The sequence below is a fragment of the Apodemus sylvaticus genome, chromosome 1, assembly GCF_947179515.1.
Source record: "Apodemus sylvaticus chromosome 1, mApoSyl1.1, whole genome shotgun sequence".
Classification (NCBI taxonomy): Eukaryota; Metazoa; Chordata; class Mammalia; order Rodentia; family Muridae; genus Apodemus; species Apodemus sylvaticus.
In genome coordinates, this window is record NC_067472.1 from 152,514,440 (window position 1) to 152,535,373 (window position 20,934).

General features: G+C 45.3%; 8 non-coding genes across 8 annotated transcripts; all 8 read left to right on the forward strand.

Annotated features, from left to right (window-relative positions):
* The first annotated feature begins 1,248 nt into the window (after positions 1 to 1,248).
* Positions 1,249 to 1,342, forward strand: LOC127676387 (small nucleolar RNA SNORD116). Its single transcript, XR_007975866.1, has one exon. It is a non-coding gene; the product is annotated as a small nucleolar RNA SNORD116 (small nucleolar RNA).
* Positions 1,343 to 3,892: 2,550 nt separating this feature from the next.
* LOC127676999 (small nucleolar RNA SNORD116) lies at positions 3,893 to 3,985 on the forward strand. The gene has a single exon (XR_007976404.1). It is a non-coding gene; the product is annotated as a small nucleolar RNA SNORD116 (small nucleolar RNA).
* Positions 3,986 to 6,534: 2,549 nt separating this feature from the next.
* On the forward strand, positions 6,535 to 6,627 carry LOC127677000 (small nucleolar RNA SNORD116). The gene has a single exon (XR_007976405.1). It is a non-coding gene; the product is annotated as a small nucleolar RNA SNORD116 (small nucleolar RNA).
* A 2,551-nt stretch (positions 6,628 to 9,178) lies between these two features.
* LOC127677012 (small nucleolar RNA SNORD116) lies at positions 9,179 to 9,271 on the forward strand. The gene has a single exon (XR_007976416.1). It is a non-coding gene; the product is annotated as a small nucleolar RNA SNORD116 (small nucleolar RNA).
* A 2,552-nt stretch (positions 9,272 to 11,823) lies between these two features.
* LOC127677033 (small nucleolar RNA SNORD116) lies at positions 11,824 to 11,916 on the forward strand. Its single transcript, XR_007976436.1, has one exon. It is a non-coding gene; the product is annotated as a small nucleolar RNA SNORD116 (small nucleolar RNA).
* A 2,553-nt stretch (positions 11,917 to 14,469) lies between these two features.
* On the forward strand, positions 14,470 to 14,562 carry LOC127677001 (small nucleolar RNA SNORD116). The gene has a single exon (XR_007976406.1). It is a non-coding gene; the product is annotated as a small nucleolar RNA SNORD116 (small nucleolar RNA).
* A 2,552-nt stretch (positions 14,563 to 17,114) lies between these two features.
* Positions 17,115 to 17,207, forward strand: LOC127677034 (small nucleolar RNA SNORD116). Its single transcript, XR_007976437.1, has one exon. It is a non-coding gene; the product is annotated as a small nucleolar RNA SNORD116 (small nucleolar RNA).
* A 2,553-nt stretch (positions 17,208 to 19,760) lies between these two features.
* LOC127677013 (small nucleolar RNA SNORD116) lies at positions 19,761 to 19,853 on the forward strand. Its single transcript, XR_007976417.1, has one exon. It is a non-coding gene; the product is annotated as a small nucleolar RNA SNORD116 (small nucleolar RNA).
* Positions 19,854 to 20,934: the final 1,081 nt, after the last annotated feature.

Here is a 20,934-nt window from a genome sequence, read left to right on the forward strand (position 1 = left end):
CCACCACTGAGAGCTTTTCAAGGAAAGTGAGAGAGCCACACAGAAACACACAAAAAGAAACACAGACAAACACCCCCCCAACAAACCCCCACATACGCACCTCTATACACACACACTCATAACATACACACACCAAGAGACAGAGACAAAGACGGAGAGAGAGCTAGAGAAAAATATTGAGAGAGAGATACAGAGAGTCAGAGAGATATGTTGTTCCAGGGCCAGTAAAGCCTGCTACTTATGAGCTTGAAAGCAGAATCAGTTTACTTGTTTGAATTCTGCCTCATGTCAGTAGCCAGTTGAAGAAGTCAGAGTAGGATAAGAGCCATGATGGAAGATACTTATGTGGACCAGATCGACATCCCTGAAAGGACATATTTGTGGTGAACTTCCCCAGAGCCGATTTCATATTCTCACCTTTTATACTGAAGCAGAAGTGTGATTGCCCATGTTAGTGCAATTTTCTTGCTACATGCTGTATCATGTGCCCTGAATTTCTTGTTAATATAGTAGAGAACTGTTGTCGAGTAGGTTGGTGTTCAGGTCATCTTGGAATTTGCGGTTCATCAGTGGAGCAGCTCCGATTTCATCGTTAAGGCCTTGGATGGAGGTGAAGGCCCAGCAAGCACTTGATAACAAAGGGCGTGCTATGTCCCCAGCCGAGGTCAGAGTGGACACATAGCCCCTATGTGTATGGAGGAAGCCTACAGGTTGACAAGAGCAGCAGTGTTATGGGTGTCTGTAAAATCTGACAAGCCCAAAGGACTCAGTAAGCTCATCTTCATTCTTGCTTTGCATGGGTCCCACTAAAATGGCGGCATGTGCTCTTGCTGTCTTCACAGGGTGGCATTCCTTTCCAGCAAGGGCCCGTGGTGACACTCAGAAGAAATGAACACACCAGGATTGGTTGACTCGTCATGGCACCGCACTGATCATCCGATGAACTGGCTAACTGTTGCTGCCTTGCTCAAGGGTACCTTAGAGAAAAGGTAAGGAACACATGAATTTGCTCCAGGAACTCAATGTGCTCAGGTCTTGGTAGAGCTGTGAGGAACTGTATGGTTTGTGCCCTGTGCTTTAGGGACACGAAGCAGGATTAGGGCCTCTGGTTCTCCCTAGTTTGGAGCATAGGCCGATTGATTGATTCCTAGAAATGAATGGGCAATGGCCGGCAGTTCCTTGAACTTCCAACACCCAAGCACTCCAGAGTACCCACAAGGTCTTTGTGAAAGGCACTGCAGAGTGCTTGGATCGATGATGATTCCCAGTCAAACATTCCTTGGAAAAGCTGAACAAAATGAGTGAAAATTCAGTACCGCAACTCTCATCGAAACTGAGGTCCGGCACCTGGGGTCCTCCAGGTCCTATGGGCATCAGAAACAGGCAGGCCAAGCACCCCTTTGCCCTTGCTTCCTCGGGCTTTAACCAGACACACTAAAAATGGGTATGTGCTTGTCCTACTCCTCAGGAAACCATGGCCGAGGCCATGGCAGGCCCTTTTGTTCTTGTGGCTTGCTCCGGTAACTTTTGATGACATTCTTGGCAGGGACTTAGAAGGTAGAGCCGCTTGCTCAAGGAGTGTTGTGCAGCCCTAAAGGACACTGGAATTTGAAGCAGAAGGAATAGGTTTGGCACCAAAGTTTGGCTCTTCATATGGGTTTGAGGCTTTTCTGAAATGCTGACATGAATGATAACACACTTGTGTTGCCAGGCAGAAGAAAATGGAGTGCAGGCTGCAGGAGAAGTGTAGCCTGATTGAGTAGCATAGCTTGGGCACTTTTATAGACTGTGGAAGATTAAAGTGGACAAGAGGGGACTTTGTGGCCTGAAGTCTGCAAGATTCCCACGCAAATAGCTTAGAAATAGAACAAGGTTGATCAATTAGAGATGAAGCTAGACATGTCTCCTGTAAGGTTCCACCTGATTGACACAATTCCTTATGTCCCTGGATTCATGAGCCGTTGGTGGACTCAAGTCAAAGCATGAGATTTGCAGACCTGTGACTGAAATTGATGTGTTGAGGGAGATTGGGCAGGAACCTCCACATTTAATGAATGCTTTTGTCTTAAATAGTGTGGTGGAGATATCCTTTAAATCGTGTGTTTGAGATACCCTTGATATCTTTCCACATTGTTCCAGGCCTCCTTCACAATGTCAAAGTTACAGATCCTTGAGATCTGCTCACAATGGTAGGCTTATGAGAAAATACCGGAACGATCTTCCTTCAAAACTACAAACTCATGGATCATGGTACTATTATATTTTCTGAGATAGTGATTTAAATCTACCTTAAAGCCAATTGCTAGCTGTTCATAGGAGGAAATGCTCAATGGGTCTCAGGATATCCTTGAAACCTAGCTTGAGACCAATGTTCATTGGCACTTTCAAAGAAAAACTGGAATTTTTAAATGGAGGTTGCATAGTTGATTAAATTTATGGCCATGAGTCAATTTGCACAATGAATTAGAGGATCTAAGTCCCAATGTGGCATGCCTCTGTTGGTGCTACTGAGGGGTTTGTCATGATAATTCTTTTCAGCAAGGAAAAATCATTGCATAGCAGATAAACTATGGTGGTCCCATGAAAGACGAACTATTCACAAGAGACAAAGAGAAGAAAAAAGATGGACCAAAGACGCATGAAACCACCACTGAGAGCTTATCAAGGAAAGTGAGAGAGCCACACAGAAACACACACAAAGAAACACAGACAAACACCCCCCCAACAAACCCCCACATACGCACCACTATACACACACACTCATAACATACACACACCAAGAGACAGAGACAAAGACGGAGAGAGAGCTAGAGAAAAATATTGAGAGAGAGATACAGAGAGTCAGAGAGATATGTTGTTCCATGGCCAGTAAAGCCTGCTAATTATGAGCTTGAAAGCAGAATCAGTTTACTTGTTTGATTTCTGCCTCATTCCAGTAGCCAGTTGAAGAAGTCAGAGTAGGATAAGAGCCATGATGGAAGATACTTATGTGGACCAGATCGACATCCCTGAAAGGACATATTTGTGGTGAACTTCCCCAGAGCCGATTTCATATTCTCACCTTTTATACTGAAGCAGAAGTGTGATTGCCCATGTTAGTGCAATTTTCTTGCTACATGCTGTATCATGTGCCCTGCATTTCTTGTTAATATAGTAGAGAACTGTTGTCGAGTAGGTTGGTGTTCAGGTCATCTTGGAATTTGCGGTTCATCAGTGGAGCAGCTCCCATTTCATCGTTAAGGCCTTGGATGGAGGTGAAGGCCCAGCAAGCACTTGATAACAAAGGGCGTGCTATGTCCCCAGCCGAGGTCAGAGTGGACACATAGCCCCTATGTGTATGGAGGAAGCCTACAGGTTGACAAGAGCAGGAGTGTTATGGGTGTCTGTAAAATCTGACAAGCCCAAAGGACTCAGTAAGCTCATCTTCATTCTTGCTTTGCATGGGTCCCACTAAAATGGCGGCATGTGCTCTTGCTGTCTTCACAGGGTGGCATTCCTTTCCAGCAAGGGCCCGTGGTGACACTCAGAAGAAATGAACACACCAACATTGGTTGACTCGTCATGGCACCGCACTGATCATCCGATGAACTGGCTAACTGTTGCTGCCTTGCTCAAGAGAACCTTAGAGAAAAGGTAAGGAACACATGAATTTGCTCCCGGAACTCAATGTGCTCAGGTCTTGGTAGAGCTGTGAGGAACTGTATGGTTTGTGCCCTGTGCTTTAGGGACACGAAGCAGGATTAGGGCCTCTGGTTCTCCCTTGTTTGGAGCTTAGGCCGATTGATTGATCCCTAGAAATGAATGGGCAATGGCCGGCAGTTCCTTGCTCTCCCAACACCCAAGCACTCCAGAGTACCCACAAGGTCTTTGTGAAAGGCACTGCAGAGTGCTTGGATCGATGATGATTCCCAATCAAACATTCCTTGGAAAGCTGAACAAAATGAGTGAAAACTCAGTACCGCAACTCTCATCGAAACTGAGGTCCGGCACCTGGGGTCCTCCAGGTCCTATGGGCATCAGAAACAGACAGGCCAAGCACCCCTTTGCCCTTGCTTCCTCGGGCTTTAGCCAGACACACTAAAAATGGGTATGTGCTTGTCCTACTCCTCAGGAAACCATGGCCGAGGCCATGGCCGGCCCTTTTGTTCTTGTGGCTTCCTCCCGTAGATTTTGATGACATTCTTGGCAGGGACTTAGAAGGTAGAGCCGCTTGCTCAAGGAGTGTTGTGCAGCCCTAAAGGACACTGGAATTTGAAGCAGAAGGAATAGGTTTGGCACCAAAGTTTGGCTCTTCATATGGGTTTGAGGCTTATCTGAAATGCTGGCATGAATGATAACACACTTGTGTTGCCAGGCAGAGAGACAATGGAGTGCAGGCTGCAGGAGAAGTGTAGCCTGATTGAGTAGCATAGCTTGGGCACTTTTATAGACTGTGGAAGATTAAAGTGGACAAGAGGGGACTTTGTGGCCTGAAGTCTGCAAGATTCCCACTCAAATAGCTTAGAAATAGAGCAAGGTTGATCAATTAGAGATGATGCTAGACATGTCTCCTGTAAGGTTCCACCTGATTGACACAATTCCTTATGTCCCTGGATCATGAGCCGTTGGTGGACTCACTCAAAGCATGAGATTTGCAGACCTGTGACTGAAATTGATGTGTGGAGGGAGATTGGGCAAGAACCTCCACATTTAATGAATGCATTTGTCTTAAATAGTGTGGTGGAGATATCCGTAAAATCGTGTGTTTGAGATATCCCTTGATATCTTTCCACATTGTTCCAGGCCTCCTTCACAATGTCAAAGTTACAGATCCTTGAGATCTGCTCACAATAATAGGCTTATGAGAAAATACCGGAACGATCTTCCTTCAAAACTACAAACTCATGGATCATGGTACTATTATATTTTCTGAGATAGTGATTTAAATCTACCTTAAAGCCAATTGCTAGCTGTTCATAGGAGGAAATGCTCAATGGGTCTCAGGATATCCTTGAAACCTAGCTTGAGACCAATGTTCATTGGCACTTTCAAAGAAAAACTGGAATTTTTAAATGGAGGTTGCATAGTTGATTAAATTTATGGCCATGAGTCAATTTGCACCATGAATTAGAGGATCTAAGTCCCAATGTGGCATGCCTCTGTTGGTGCTACTGAGGGGTTTGTCGTGATAATTCTTTTCAGCAAGGAAAAATCATTGCATAGCAGATAAACTATGGTGGTCCCATAAAAGACGAACTATTCACAAGAGACAAAGAGAAGAAAAAAGATGGACCAAAGAGGCATGAAACCACCACTGAGAGCTTATCAAGGAAAGTGAGAGAGCCACACAGAAACACACACAAAGAAACACAGACAAATCCCCCCCAACAAACCCCCACATACGCACCTCTATACACACACACTCATAACATACACACACCAAGAGACAGAGACAAAGACGGAGAGAGAGTTAGAGAAAAATATTGAGAGAGAGATACAGAGAGTCAGAGAGATATGTTGTTCCAGGGCCAGTAAAGCCTGCTACTTATGAGCTTGAAAGCAGAATCAGTTTACTTGTTTGAATTCTGCCTCATTCCAGTAGCCAGTTGAAGAAGTCAGAGTAGGATAAGAGCCATGATGGAAGATACTTATGTGGACGAGATCGACATCCCTGAAAGGACATATTTGTGGTGAACTTCCCCAGAGCCGATTTCATATTCTCACCTTTTATACTGAAGCAGAAGTGTGATTGCCCATGTTAGTGCAATTTTCTTGCTACATGCTGTATCATGTGCCCTGAATTTCTTGTTAATATAGTAGAGAACTGTTGTCGAGTAGGTTGGTGTTCAGGTCATCTTGGAATTTGCGGTTCATCAGTGGAGCAGCTCCCATTTCATCGTTAAGGCCTTGGATGGAGGTGAAGGCCCAGAAAGCACTTGATAACAAAGGGCGTGCTATGTCCCCAGCCGAGGTCAGAGTGGACACATAGCCCCTATGTGTATGGAGGAAGCCTACAGGTTGACAAGAGCAGGAGTGTTATGGGTGTCTGTAAAATCTGACAAGCCCAAAGGACTCAGTAAGCTCATCTTCATTCTTGCTTTGCATGGGTCCCACTAAAATGGCGGCATGTGCTCTTGCTGTCTTCACAGGGTGGCATTCCTTTCCAGCAAGGGCCCGTGGTGACACTCAGAAGAAATGAACACACCAACATTGGTTGACTCGTCATGGCACCGCACTGATCATCCGATGAACTGGCTAACTGTTGCTGCCTTGCTCAAGAGAACCTTAGAGAAAAGGTAAGGAACACATGAATTTGCTCCCGGAACTCAATGTGCTCAGGTCTTGGTAGAGCTGTGAGGAACTGTATGGTTTGTGCCCTGTGCTTTAGGGACACGAAGCAGGATTAGGGCCTCTGGTTCTCCCTTGTTTGGAGCTTAGGCCGATTGATTGATCCCTAGAAATGAATGGGCAATGGCCGGCAGTTCCTTGCTCTCCCAACACCCAAGCACTCCAGAGTACCCACAAGGTCTTTGTGAAAGGCACTGCAGAGTGCTTGGATCGATGATGATTCCCAATCAAACATTCCTTGGAAAGCTGAACAAAATGAGTGAAAACTCAGTACCGCAACTCTCATCGAAACTGAGGTCCGGCACCTGGGGTCCTCCAGGTCCTATGGGCATCAGAAACAGACAGGCCAAGCACCCCTTTGCCCTTGCTTCCTCGGGCTTTAGCCAGACACACTAAAAATGGGTATGTGCTTGTCCTACTCCTCAGGAAACCATGGCCGAGGCCATGGCCGGCCCTTTTGTTCTTGTGGCTTCCTCCCGTAGATTTTGATGACATTCTTGGCAGGGACTTAGAAGGTAGAGCCGCTTGCTCAAGGAGTGTTGTGCAGCCCTAAAGGACACTGGAATTTGAAGCAGAAGGAATAGGTTTGGCACCAAAGTTTGGCTCTTCATATGGGTTTGAGGCTTATCTGAAATGCTGGCATGAATGATAACACACTTGTGTTGCCAGGCAGAGAGACAATGGAGTGCAGGCTGCAGGAGAAGTGTAGCCTGATTGAGTAGCATAGCTTGGGCACTTTTATAGACTGTGGAAGATTAAAGTGGACAAGAGGGGACTTTGTGGCCTGAAGTCTGCAAGATTCCCACTCAAATAGCTTAGAAATAGAGCAAGGTTGATCAATTAGAGATGATGCTAGACATGTCTCCTGTAAGGTTCCACCTGATTGACACAATTCCTTATGTCCCTGGATCATGAGCCGTTGGTGGACTCACTCAAAGCATGAGATTTGCAGACCTGTGACTGAAATTGATGTGTGGAGGGAGATTGGGCAGGTACCTCCACATTTAATGAATGCATTTGTCTTAAATAGTGTGGTGGAGATATCCGTAAAATCGTGTGTTTGAGATATCCCTTGATATCTTTCCACATTGTTCCAGGCCTCCTTCACAATGTCAAAGTTACAGATCCTTGAGATCTGCTCACAATGGTAGGCTTATGAGAAAATACCGGAACGATCTTCCTTCAAAACTACAAACTCATGGATCATGGTACTATTATATTTTCTGAGATAGTGATTTAAATCTACCTTAAAGCCAATTGCTAGCTGTTCATAGGAGGAAATGCTCAATGGGTCTCAGGATATCCTTGAAACCTAGCTTGAGACCAATGTTCATTGGCACTTTCAAAGAAAAACTGGAATTTTTAAATGGAGATTGCATAGTTGATTAAATTTATGGCCATGAGTCAATTTGCACCATGAATTAGAGGATCTAAGTCCCAATGTGGCATGCCTCTGTTGGTGCTACTGAGGGGTTTGTCGTGATAATTCTTTTCAGCAAGGAAAAATCATTGCATACCAGATAATCTATGGTGGTCCCATAAAAGACGAACTATTCACAAGAGACAAAGAGAAGAAAAAAGATGGACCAAAGAGGCATGAAACCACCACTGAGAGCTTATCAAGGAAAGTGAGAGAGCCACACAGAAACACACACAAAGAAACACAGACAAACCCCCCCCCCAACAAACCCCCACATACGCACCTCTATACACACACACTCATAACATACACACACCAAGAGACAGAGACAAAGACGGAGAGAGAGTTAGAGAAAAATATTGAGAGAGAGATACAGAGAGTCAGAGAGATATGTTGTTCCAGGGCCAGTAAAGCCTGCTACTTATGAGCTTGAAAGCAGAATCAGTTTACTTGTTTGAATTCTGCCTCATTCCAGTAGCCAGTTGAAGAAGTCAGAGTAGGATAAGAGCCATGATGGAAGATACTTATGTGGACGAGATCGACATCCCTGAAAGGACATATTTGTGGTGAACTTCCCCAGAGCCGATTTCAAATTCTCACCTTTTATACTGAAGCAGAAGTGTGATTGCCCATGTTAGTGCAATTTTCTTGCTACATGCTGTATCATGTGCCCTGAATTTCTTGTTAATATAGTAGAGAACTGTTGTCGAGTAGGTTGGTGTTCAGGTCATCTTGGAATTTGCGGTTCATCAGTGGAGCAGCTCCCATTTCATCGTTAAGGCCTTGGATGGAGGTGAAGGCCCAGCAAGCACTTGATAACAAAGGGCGTGCTATGTCCCCAGCCGAGGTCAGAGTGGACACATAGCCCCTATGTGTATGGAGGAAGCCTACAGGTTGACAAGAGCAGGAGTGTTATGGGTGTCTGTAAAATCTGACAAGCCCAAAGGACTCAGTAAGCTCATCCTCATTCTTGCTTTGCATGGGTCCCACTAAAATGGCGGCATGTGCTCTTGCTGTCTTCACAGGGTGGCATTCCTTTCCAGCAAGGGCCCGTGGTGACACTCAGAAGAAATGAACACACCAACATTGGTTGACTCGTCATGGCACCGCACTGATCATCCGATGAACTGGCTAACTGTTGCTGCCTTGCTCAAGAGAACCTTAGAGAAAAGGTAAGGAACACATGAATTTGCTCCCGGAACTCAATGTGCTCAGGTCTTGGTAGAGCTGTGAGGAACTGTATGGTTTGTGCCCTGTGCTTTAGGGACACGAAGCAGGATTTGGGCCTCTGGTTCTCCCTTGTTTGGAGCTTAGGCCGATTGATTGATCCCTAGAAATGAATGGGCAATGGCCGGCAGTTCCTTGCTCTCCCAACACCCAAGCACTCCAGAGTACCCACAAGGTCTTTGTGAAAGGCACTGCAGAGTGCTTGGATCGATGATGATTCCCACTCAAACATTCCTTGGAAAGCTGAACAAAATGAGTGAAAACTCAGTACCGCAACTCTCATCGAAACTGAGGTCCGGCACCTGGGGTCCTCCAGGTCCTATGGGCATCAGAAACAGACAGGCCAAGCACCCCTTTGCCCTTGCTTCCTCGGGCTTTAGCCAGACACACTAAAAATGGGTATGTGCTTGTCCTACTCCTCAGGAAACCATGGCCGAGGCCATGGCAGGCCCTTTTGTTCTTGAGGCTTCCTCCCATAGATTTTGATGACATTCTTGGCAGGGACTTAGAAGGTAGAGCCGCTTGCTCAAGGAGTGTTGTGCAGCCCTAAAGGACACTGGAATTTGAAGCAGAAGGAATAGGTTTGGCACCAAAGTTTGGCTCTTCATATGGGTTTGAGGCTTTTCTGAAATGCTGACATGAATGATAACACACTTGTGTTGCCAGGCAGAGAGAAAATGGAGTGCAGGCTGCAGGAGAAATGTAGCCTGATTGAGTAGCATAGCTTGGGCACTTTTATAGACTGTGGAAGATTAAAGTGGACAAGAGGGGACTTTGTGGCCTGAAGTCTGCAAGATTCCCACGCAAATAGCTTAGAAATAGAGCAAGGTTGATCAATTAGAGATGAAGCTAGACACGTCTCCTGTAAGGTTCCACCTGATTGACACAATTCCTTATGTCCCTGGATTCATGAGCCGTTGGTGGACTCAAGTCAAAGCATGAGATTTGCAGACCAGTGACTGAAATTGATGTGTGGAGGGAGATTGGGCAGGAACCTCCACATTTAATGAATGCATTTGTCTTAAATAGTGTGGTGGAGATATCCGTTAAATCGTGTGTTTGAGATATCCCTTGATATCTTTCCACATTGTTCCAGGCCTCCTTCACAATGTCAAAGTTACAGATCCTTGAGATCTGCTCACAATGGTAGGCTTATGAGAAAATACCGGAACGATCTTCCTTCAAAACTACAAACTCATGGATCATGGTACTATTATATTTTCTGAGATAGTGATTTAAATCTACCTTAAAGCCAATTGCTAGCTGTTCATAGGAGGAAATGCTCAATGGGTCTCAGGATATCCTTGAAACCTAGCTTGAGACCAATGTTCATTGGCACTTTCAAAGAAAAACTGGAATTTTTAAATGGAGGTTGCATAGTTGATTAAATTTATGGCCATGAGTCAATTTGCACCATGAATTAGAGGATCTAAGTCCCAATGTGGCATGCCTCTGTTGGTGCTACTGAGGGGTTTGTCGTGATAATTCTTTTCAGCAAGGAAAAATCATTGCATAGCAGATAAACTATGGTGGTCCCATGAAAGACGAACTATTCACAAGAGACAAAGAGAAGAAAAAAGATGGACCAAAGAGGCATGAAACCACCACTGAGAGCTTATCAAGGAAAGTGAGAGAGCCACACAGAAACACACACAAAGAAACACAGACAAACACCCCCCCAACAAACCCCCACATACGCACCACTATACACACACACTCATAACATACACACACCAAGAGACAGAGACAAAGACGGAGAGAGAGCTAGAGAAAAATATTGAGAGAGAGATACAGAGAGTCAGAGAGATATGTTGTTCCAGGGCCAGTAAAGCCTGCTACTTATGAGCTTGAAAGCAGAATCAGTTTACTTGTTTGATTTCTGCCTCATTCCAGTAGCCAGTTGAAGAAGTCAGAGTAGGATAAGAGCCATGATGGAAGATACTTATGTGGACCAGATCGACATCCCTGAAAGGACATATTTGTGGTGAACTTCCCCAGAGCCGATTTCATATTCTCACCTTTTATACTGAAGCAGAAGTGTGATTGCCCATGTTAGTGCAATTTTCTTGCTACATGCTGTATCATGTGCCCTGAATTTCTTGTTAATATAGTAGAGAACTGTTGTCGAGTAGGTTGGTGTTCAGGTCATCTTGGAATTTGCGGTTCATCAGTGGAACAGCTCACATTTCATCCTTAAGGCCTTGGATGGAGGTGAAGGCCCAGCAAGCACTTGATAACAAAGGGCGTGCTATGTCCCCAGCCGAGGTCAGAGTGGACACATAGCCCCCATGTGTATGGAGGAAGCCTACAGGTTGACAAGAGCAGGAGTGTTATGGGTGTCTGTAAAATCTGACAAGCCCAAAGGACTCAGTAAGCTCATCTTCATTCTTGCTTTGCATGGGTCCCACTAAAATGGCGGCATGTGCTCTTGCTGTCTTCACAGGGTGGCATTCCTTTCCAGCAAGGGCCCGTGGTGACACTCAGAAGAAATGAACACACCAACATTGGTTGACTCGTCATGGCACTGCACTGATCATCCGATGAACTGGCTAACTGTTGCTGCCTTGCTCAAGAGAACCTTAGAGAAAAGGTAAGGAACACATGAATTTGCTCCCGGAACTCAATGTGCTCAGGTCTTGGTAGAGCTGTGAGGAACTGTATGGTTTGTGCCCTGTGCTTTAGGGACACGAAGCAGGATTAGGGCCTCTGGTTCTCCCTTGTTTGGAGCTTAGGCCGATTGATTGATCCCTAGAAATGAATGGGCAATGGCCGGCAGTTCCTTGCTCTCCCAACACCCAAGCACTCCAGAGTACCCACAAGGTCTTTGTGAAAGGCACTGCAGAGTGCTTGGATCGATGATGATTCCCAATCAAACATTCCTTGGAAAGCTGAACAAAATGAGTGAAAACTCAGTACCGCAACTCTCATCGAAACTGGGGTCCGGCACCTGGGGTCCTCCAGGTCCTATGGGCATCAGAAACAGACAGGCCAAGCACCCCTTTGCCCTTGCTTCCTCGGGCTTTAGCCAGACACACTAAAAATGGGTATGTGCTTGTCCTACTCCTCAGGAAACCATGGCCGAGGCCATGGCCGGCCCTTTTGTTCTTGTGGCTTCCTCCCGTAGATTTTGATGACATTCTTGGCAGGGACTTAGAAGGTAGAGCCGCTTGCTCAAGGAGTGTTGTGCAGCCCTAAAGGACACTGGAATTTGAAGCAGAAGGAATAGGTTTGGCACCAAAGTTTGGCTCTTCATATGGGTTTGAGGCTTATCTGAAATGCTGGCATGAATGATAACACACTTGTGTTGCCAGGCAGAGAGACAATGGAGTGCAGGCTGCAGGAGAAGTGTAGCCTGATTGAGTAGCATAGCTTGGGCACTTTTATAGACTGTGGAAGATTAAAGTGGACAAGAGGGGACTTTGTGGCCTGAAGTCTGCAAGATTCCCACGCAAATAGCTTAGAAATAGAGCAAGGTTGATCAATTAGAGATGAAGCTAGACATGTCTCCTGTAAGGTTCCACCTGATTGACACAATTCCTTATGTCCCTGGATTCATGAGCCGTTGGTGGACTCAAGTCAAAGCATGAGATTTGCAGACCTGTGACTGAAATTGATGTGTGGAGGGAGATTGGGCAGGAACCTCCACATTTAATGAATGCATTTGTCTTAAATAGTGTGGTGGAGATATCCGTTAAATCGTGTGTTTGAGATATCCCTTGATATCTTTCCACATTGTTCCAGGCCTCCTTCACAATGTCAAAGTTACAGATCCTTGAGATCTGCTCACAATGGTAGGCTTATGAGAAAATACCGGAACGATCTTCCTTCAAAACTACAAACTCATGGATCATGGTACTATTATATTTTCTGAGATAGTGATTTAAATCTACCTTAAAGCCAATTGCTAGCTGTTCATAGGAGGAAATGCTCAATGGGTCTCAGGATATCCTTGAAACCTAGCTTGAGACCAATGTTCATTGGCACTTTCAAAGAAAAACTGGAATTTTTAAATGGAGGTTGCATAGTTGATTAAATTTATGGCCATGAGTCAATTTGCACCATGAATTAGAGGATCTAAGTCCCAATGTGGCATGCCTCTGTTGGTGCTACTGAGGGGTTTGTCGTGATAATTCTTTTCAGCAAGGAAAAATCATTGCATAGCAGATAAACTATGGTGGTCCCATAAAAGACGAACTATTCATAAGAGACAAAGAGAAGAAAAAAGATGGACCAAAGAGGCATGAAACCACCACTGAGAGCTTATCAAGGAAAGTGAGAGAGCCACACAGAAACACACACAAAGAAACACAGACAAACACCCCCCCCAACAAACCCCCACATACGCACCTCTATACACACCCACTCATAACATACACACACCAAGAGACAGAGACAAAGACGGAGAGAGAGTTAGAGAAAAATATTGAGAGAGAGATACAGAGAGTCAGAGAGATATGTTGTTCCAGGGCCAGTAAAGCCTGCTACTTATGAGCTTGAAAGCAGAATCAGTTTACTTGTTTGAATTCTGCCTCATTCCAGTAGCCAGTTGAAGAAGTCAGAGTAGGATAAGAGCCATGATGGAAGATACTTATGTGGACCAGATCGACATCCCTGAAAGGACATATTTGTGGTGAACTTCCCCAGAGCCGATTTCATATTCTCACCTTTTATACTGAAGCAGAAGTGTGATTGCCCATGTTAGTGCAATTTTCTTGCTACATGCTGTATCATGTGCCCTGAATTTCTTGTTAATATAGTAGAGAACTGTTGTCGAGTAGGTTGGTGTTCAGGTCATCTTGGAATTTGCGGTTCATCAGTGGAGCAGCTCCCATTTCATCGTTAAGGCCTTGGATGGAGGTGAAGGCCCAGCAAGCACTTGATAACAAAGGGCGTGCTATGTCCCCAGCCGAGGTCAGAGTGGACACATAGCCCCTATGTGTATGGAGGAAGCCTACAGGTTGACAAGAGCAGGAGTGTTATGGGTGTCTGTAAAATCTGACAAGCCCAAAGGACTCAGTAAGCTCATCTTCATTCTTGCTTTGCATGGGTCCCACTAAAATGGCGGCATGTGCTCTTGCTGTCTTCACAGGGTGGCATTCCTTTCCAGCAAGGGCCCGTGGTGACACTCAGAAGAAATGAACACACCAACATTGGTTGACTCGTCATGGCACCGCACTGATCATCCGATGAACTGGCTAACTGTTGCTGCCTTGCTCAAGAGAACCTTAGAGAAAAGGTAAGGAACACATGAATTTGCTCCCGGAACTCAATGTGCTCAGGTCTTGGTAGAGCTGTGAGGAACTGTATGGTTTGTGCCCTGTGCTTTAGGGACACGAAGCAGGATTAGGGCCTCTGGTTCTCCCTTGTTTGGAGCTTAGGCCGATTGATTGATCCCTAGAAATGAATGGGCAATGGCCGGCAGTTCCTTGCTCTCCCAACACCCAAGCACTCCAGAGTACCCACAAGGTCTTTGTGAAAGGCACTGCAGAGTGCTTGGATCGATGATGATTCCCAATCAAACATTCCTTGGAAAGCTGAACAAAATGAGTGAAAACTCAGTACCGCAACTCTCATCGAAACTGAGGTCCGGCACCTGGGGTCCTCCAGGTCCTATGGGCATCAGAAACAGACAGGCCAAGCACCCCTTTGCCCTTGCTTCCTCGGGCTTTAGCCAGACACACTAAAAATGGGTATGTGCTTGTCCTACTCCTCAGGAAACCATGGCCGAGGCCATGGCAGGCCCTTTTGTTCTTGTGGCTTCCTCCCATAGATTTTGATGACATTGTTGGCAGGGACTTAGAAGGTAGAGCCGCTTGCTCAAGGAGTGTTGTGCAGCCCTAAAGGACACTGGAATTTGAAGCAGAAGGAATAGGTTTGGCACCAAAGTTTGGCTCTTCATATGGGTTTGAGGCTTTTCTGAAATGCTGACATGAATGATAACACACTTGTGTTGCCAGGCAGAGAGAAAATGGAGTGCAGGCTGCAGGAGAAATGTAGCCTGATTGAGTAGCATAGCTTGGGCACTTTTATAGACTGTGGAAGATTAAAGTGGACAAGAGGGGACTTTGTGGCCTGAAGTCTGCAAGATTCCCAGGCAAATAGCTTAGAAATAGAGCAAGGTTGATCAATTAGAGATGAAGCTAGACACGTCTCCTGTAAGGTTCCACCTGATTGACACAATTCCTTATGTCCCTGGATTCATGAGCCGTTGGTGGACTCAAGTCAAAGCATGAGATTTGCAGACCAGTGACTGAAATTGATGTGTGGAGGGAGATTGGGCAGGAACCTCCACATTTAATGAATGCATTTGTCTTAAATAGTGTGGTGGAGATATCCGTTAAATCGTGTGTTTGAGATATCCCTTGATATCTTTCCACATTGTTCCAGGCCTCCTTCACAATGTCAAAGTTACAGATCCTTGAGATCTGCTCACAATGGTAGGCTTATGAGAAAATACCGGAACGATCTTCCTTCAAAACTACAAACTCATGGATCATGGTACTATTATATTTTCTGAGATAGTGATTTAAATCTACCTTAAAGCCAATTGCTAGCTGTTCATAGGAGGAAATGCTCAATGGGTCTCAGGATATCCTTGAAACCTAGCTTGAGACCAATGTTCATTGGCACTTTCAAAGAAAAACTGGAATTTTTAAATGGAGGTTGCATAGTTGATTAAATTTATGGCCATGAGTCAATTTGCACCATGAATTAGAGGATCTAAGTCCCAATGTGGCATGCCTCTGTTGGTGCTACTGAGGGGTTTGTCGTGATAATTCTTTTCAGCAAGGAAAAATCATTGCATAGCAGATAAACTATGGTGGTCCCATGAAAGACGAACTATTCACAAGAGACAAAGAGAAGAAAAAAGATGGACCAAAGAGGCATGAAACCACCACTGAGAGCTTATCAAGGAAAGTGAGAGAGCCACACAGAAACACACACAAAGAAACACAGACAAACACCCCCCCAACAAACCCCCACATACGCACCACTATACACACACACTCATAACATACACACACCAAGAGACAGAGACAAAGACGGAGAGAGAGCTAGAGAAAAATATTGAGAGAGAGATACAGAGAGTCAGAGAGATATGTTGTTCCAGGGCCAGTAAAACCTGCTACTTATGAGCTTGAAAGCAGAATCAGTTTACTTGTTTGATTTCTGCCTCATTCCAGTAGCCAGTTGAAGAAGTCAGAGTAGGATAAGAGCCATGATGGAAGATACTTATGTGGACCAGATCGACATCCCTGAAAGGACATATTTGTGGTGAACTTCCCCAGAGCCGATTTCATATTCTCACCTTTTATACTGAAGCAGAAGTGTGATTGCCCATGTTAGTGCAATTTTCTTGCTACATGCTGTATCATGTGCCCTGAATTTCTTGTTAATATAGTAGAGAACTGTTGTCGAGTAGGTTGGTGTTCAGGTCATCTTGGAATTTGCGGTTCATCAGTGGAACAGCTCACATTTCATCCTTAAGGCCTTGGATGGAGGTGAAGGCCCAGCAAGCACTTGATAACAAAGGGCGTGCTATGTCCCCAGCCGAGGTCAGAGTGGACACATAGCCCCCATGTGTATGGAGGAAGCCTACAGGTTGACAAGAGCAGGAGTGTTATGGGTGTCTGTAAAATCTGACAAGCCCAAAGGACTCAGTAAGCTCATCTTCATTCTTGCTTTGCATGGGTCCCACTAAAATGGCGGCATGTGCTCTTGCTGTCTTCACAGGGTGGCATTCCTTTCCAGCAAGGGCCCGTGGTGACACTCAGAAGAAATGAACACACCCACATTGGTTGAGAAGTCATGGCACCGCACTGATCATCCGATGAACTGGCTAACTGTTGCTGCCTTGCTCAAGAGAACCTTAGAGAAAAGGTAAGGAACACATGAATTTGCTCCCGGAACTCAATGTGCTCAGGTCTTGGTAGAGCTGTGAGGAACTGTATGGTTTGTGCCCTGTGCTTTAGGGACACGAAGCAGGATTAGGGCCTCTGGTTCTCCCTTGTTTGGAGCTTAGGCCGATTGATTGATCCCTAGAAATGAATGGGCAATGGCCGGCAGTTCCTTGCTCTCCCAACACCCAAGCACTCCAGAGTACCCACAAGGTCTTTGTGAAAGGCACTGCAGAGTGCTTGGATCGATGATGATTCCCAATCAAACATTCCTTGGAAAGCTGAACAAAATGAGTGAAAACTCAGTACCGCAACTCTCATCGAAACTGGGGTCCGGCACCTGGGGTCCTCCAGGTCCTATGGGCATCAGAAACAGACAGGCCAAGCACCCCTTTGCCCTTGCTTCCTCGGGCTTTAGCCAGACACACTAAAAATGGGTATGTGCTTGTCCTACTCCTCAGGAAACCATGGCCGAGGCCATGGCCGGCCCTTTTGTTCTTGTGGCTTCCTCCCGTAGATTTTGATGACATTCTTGGCAGGGACTTAGAAGGTAGAGCCGCTTGCTCAAGGAGTGTTGTGCAGCCCTAAAGGACACTGGAATTTGAAGCAGAAGGAATAGGTTTGGCACCAAAGTTTGGCTCTTCATATGGGTTTGAGGCTTATCTGAAATGCTGGCATGAATGATAACACACTTGTGTTGCCAGGCAGAGAGACAATGGAGTGCAGGCTGCAGGAGAAGTGTAGCCTGATTGAGTAGCATAGCTTGGGCACTTTTATAGACTGTGGAAGATTAAAGTGGACAAGAGGGGACTTTGTGGCCTGAAGTCTGCAAGATTCCCACGCAAATAGCTTAGAAATAGAGCAAGGTTGATCAATTAGAGATGAAGCTAGACATGTCTCCTGTAAGGTTCCACCTGATTGACACAATTCCTTATGTCCCTGGATTCATGAGCCGTTGGTGGACTCAAGTCAAAGCATGAGATTTGCAGACCTGTGACTGAAATTGATGTGTGGAGGGAGATTGGGCAGGAACCTCCACATTTAATGAATGCATTTGTCTTAAATAGTGTGGTGGAGATATCCGTTAAATCGTGTGTTTGAGATATCCCTTGATATCTTTCCACATTGTTCCAGGCCTCCTTCACAATGTCAAAGTTACAGATCCTTGAGATCTGCTCACAATGGTAGGCTTATGAGAAAATACCGGAACGATCTTCCTTCAAAACTACAAACTCATGGATCATGGTACTATTATATTTTCTGAGATAGTGATTTAAATCTACCTTAAAGCCAATTGCTAGCTGTTCATAGGAGGAAATGCTCAATGGGTCTCAGGATATCCTTGAAACCTAGCTTGAGACCAATGTTCATTGGCACTTTCAAAGAAAAACTGGAATTTTTAAATGGAGGTTGCATAGTTGATTAAATTTATGGCCATGAGTCAATTTGCACCATGAATTAGAGGATCTAAGTCCCAATGTGGCATGCCTCTGTTGGTGCTACTGAGGGGTTTGTCGTGATAATTCTTTTCAGCAAGGAAAAATCATTGCATAGCAGATAAACTATGGTGGTCCCATAAAAGAAGAACTATTCATAAGAGACAAAGAGAAGAAAAAAGATGGACCAAAGAGGCATGAAACCACCACTGAGAGCTTATCAAGGAAAGTGAGAGAGCCACACAGAAACACACACAAAGAAACACAGACAAACACCCCCCCCAACAAACCCCCACATACGCACCTCTATACACACACACTCATAACATACACACACCAAGAGACAGAGACAAAGACGGAGAGAGAGTTAGAGAAAAATATTGAGAGAGAGATACAGAGAGTCAGAGAGATATGTTGTTCCAGGGCCAGTAAAGCCTGCTACTTATGAGCTTGAAAGCAGAATCAGTTTACTTGTTTGAATTCTGCCTCATTCCAGTAGCCAGTTGAAGAAGTCAGAGTAGGATAAGAGCCATGATGGAAGATACTTATGTGGACCAGATCGACATCCCTGAAAGGACATATTTGTGGTGAACTTCCCCAGAGCCGATTTCATATTCTCACCTTTTATACTGAAGCAGAAGTGTGATTGCCCATGTTAGTGCAATTTTCTTGCTACATGCTGTATCATGTGCCCTGAATTTCTTGTTAATATAGTAGAGAACTGTTGTCGAGTAGGTTGGTGTTCAGGTCATCTTGGAATTTGCGGTTCATCAGTGGAGCAGCTCCCATTTCATCGTTAAGGCCTTGGATGGAGGTGAAGGCCCAGCAAGCACTTGATAACAAAGGGCGTGCTATGTCCCCAGCCGAGGTCAGAGTGGACACATAGCCCCTATGTGTATGGAGGAAGCCTACAGGTTGACAAGAGCAGGAGTGTTATGGGTGTCTGTAAAATCTGACAAGCCCAAAGGACTCAGTAAGCTCATCTTCATTCTTGCTTTGCATGGGTCCCACTAAAATGGCGGCATGTGCTCTTGCTGTCTTCACAGGGTGGCATTCCTTTCCAGCAAGGGCCCGTGGTGACACTCAGAAGAAATGAACACACCAACATTGGTTGACTCGTCATGGCACCGCACTGATCATCCGATGAACTGGCTAACTGTTGCTGCCTTGCTCAAGAGAACCTTAGAGAAAAGGTAAGGAACACATGAATTTGCTCCCGGAACTCAATGTGCTCAGGTCTTGGTAGAGCTGTGAGGAACTGTATGGTTTGTGCCCTGTGCTTTAGGGACACGAAGCAGGATTAGGGCCTCTGGTTCTCCCTTGTTTGGAGCTTAGGCCGATTGATTGATCCCTAGAAATGAATGGGCAATGGCCGGCAGTTCCTTGCTCTCCCAACACCCAAGCACTCCAGAGTACCCACAAGGTCTTTGTGAAAGGCACTGCAGAGTGCTTGGATCGATGATGATTCCCACTCAAACATTCCTTGGAAAGCTGAACAAAATGAGTGAAAACTCAGTACCGCAACTCTCATCGAAACTGAGGTCCGGCACCTGGGGTCCTCCAGGTCCTATGGGCATCAGAAACAGACAGGCCAAGCACCCCTTTGCCCTTGCTTCCTCGGGCTTTAGCCAGACACACTAAAAATGGGTATGTGCTTGTCCTACTCCTCAGGAAACCATGGCCGAGGCCATGGCAGGCCCTTTTGTTCTTGAGGCTTCCTCCCATAGATTTTGATGACATTCTTGGCAGGGACTTAGAAGGTAGAGCCGCTTGCTCAAGGAGTGTTGTGCAGCCCTAAAGGACACTGGAATTTGAAGCAGAAGGAATAGGTTTGGCACCAAAGTTTGGCTCTTCATATGGGTTTGAGGCTTTTCTGAAATGCTGACATGAATGATAACACACTTGTGTTGCCAGGCAGAGAGAAAATGGAGTGCAGGCTGCAGGAGAAGTGTAGCCTGATTGAGTAGCATAGCTTGGGCACTTTTATAGACTGTGGAAGATTAAAGTGGACAAGAGGGGACTTTGTGGCCTGAAGTCTGCAAGATTCCCACGCAAATAGCTTAGAAATAGAACAAGGTTGATCAATTAGAGATGAAGCTAGACATGTCTCCTGTAAGGTTCCACCTGATTGACACAATTCCTTATGTCCCTGGATTCATGAGCCGTTGGTGGACTCAAGTCAAAGCATGAGATTTGCAGACCTGTGACTGAAATTGATGTGTTGAGGGAGATTGGGCAGGAACCTCCACATTTAATGAATGCTTTTGTCTTAAATAGTGTGGTGGAGATATCCTTTAAATCGTGTGTTTGAGATACCCTTGATATCTTTCCACATTGTTCCAGGCCTCCTTCACAATGTCAAAGTTACAGATCCTTGAGATCTGCTCACAATGGTAGGCTTATGAGAAAATACCGGAACGATCTTCCTTCAAAACTACAAACTCATGGATCATGGTACTATTATATTTTCTGAGATAGTGATTTAAATCTACCTTAAAGCCAATTGCTAGCTGTTCATAGGAGGAAATGCTCAATGGGTCTCAGGATATCCTTGAAACCTAGCTTGAGACCAATGTTCATTGGCACTTTCAAAGAAAAACTGGAATTTTTAAATGGAGGTTGCATA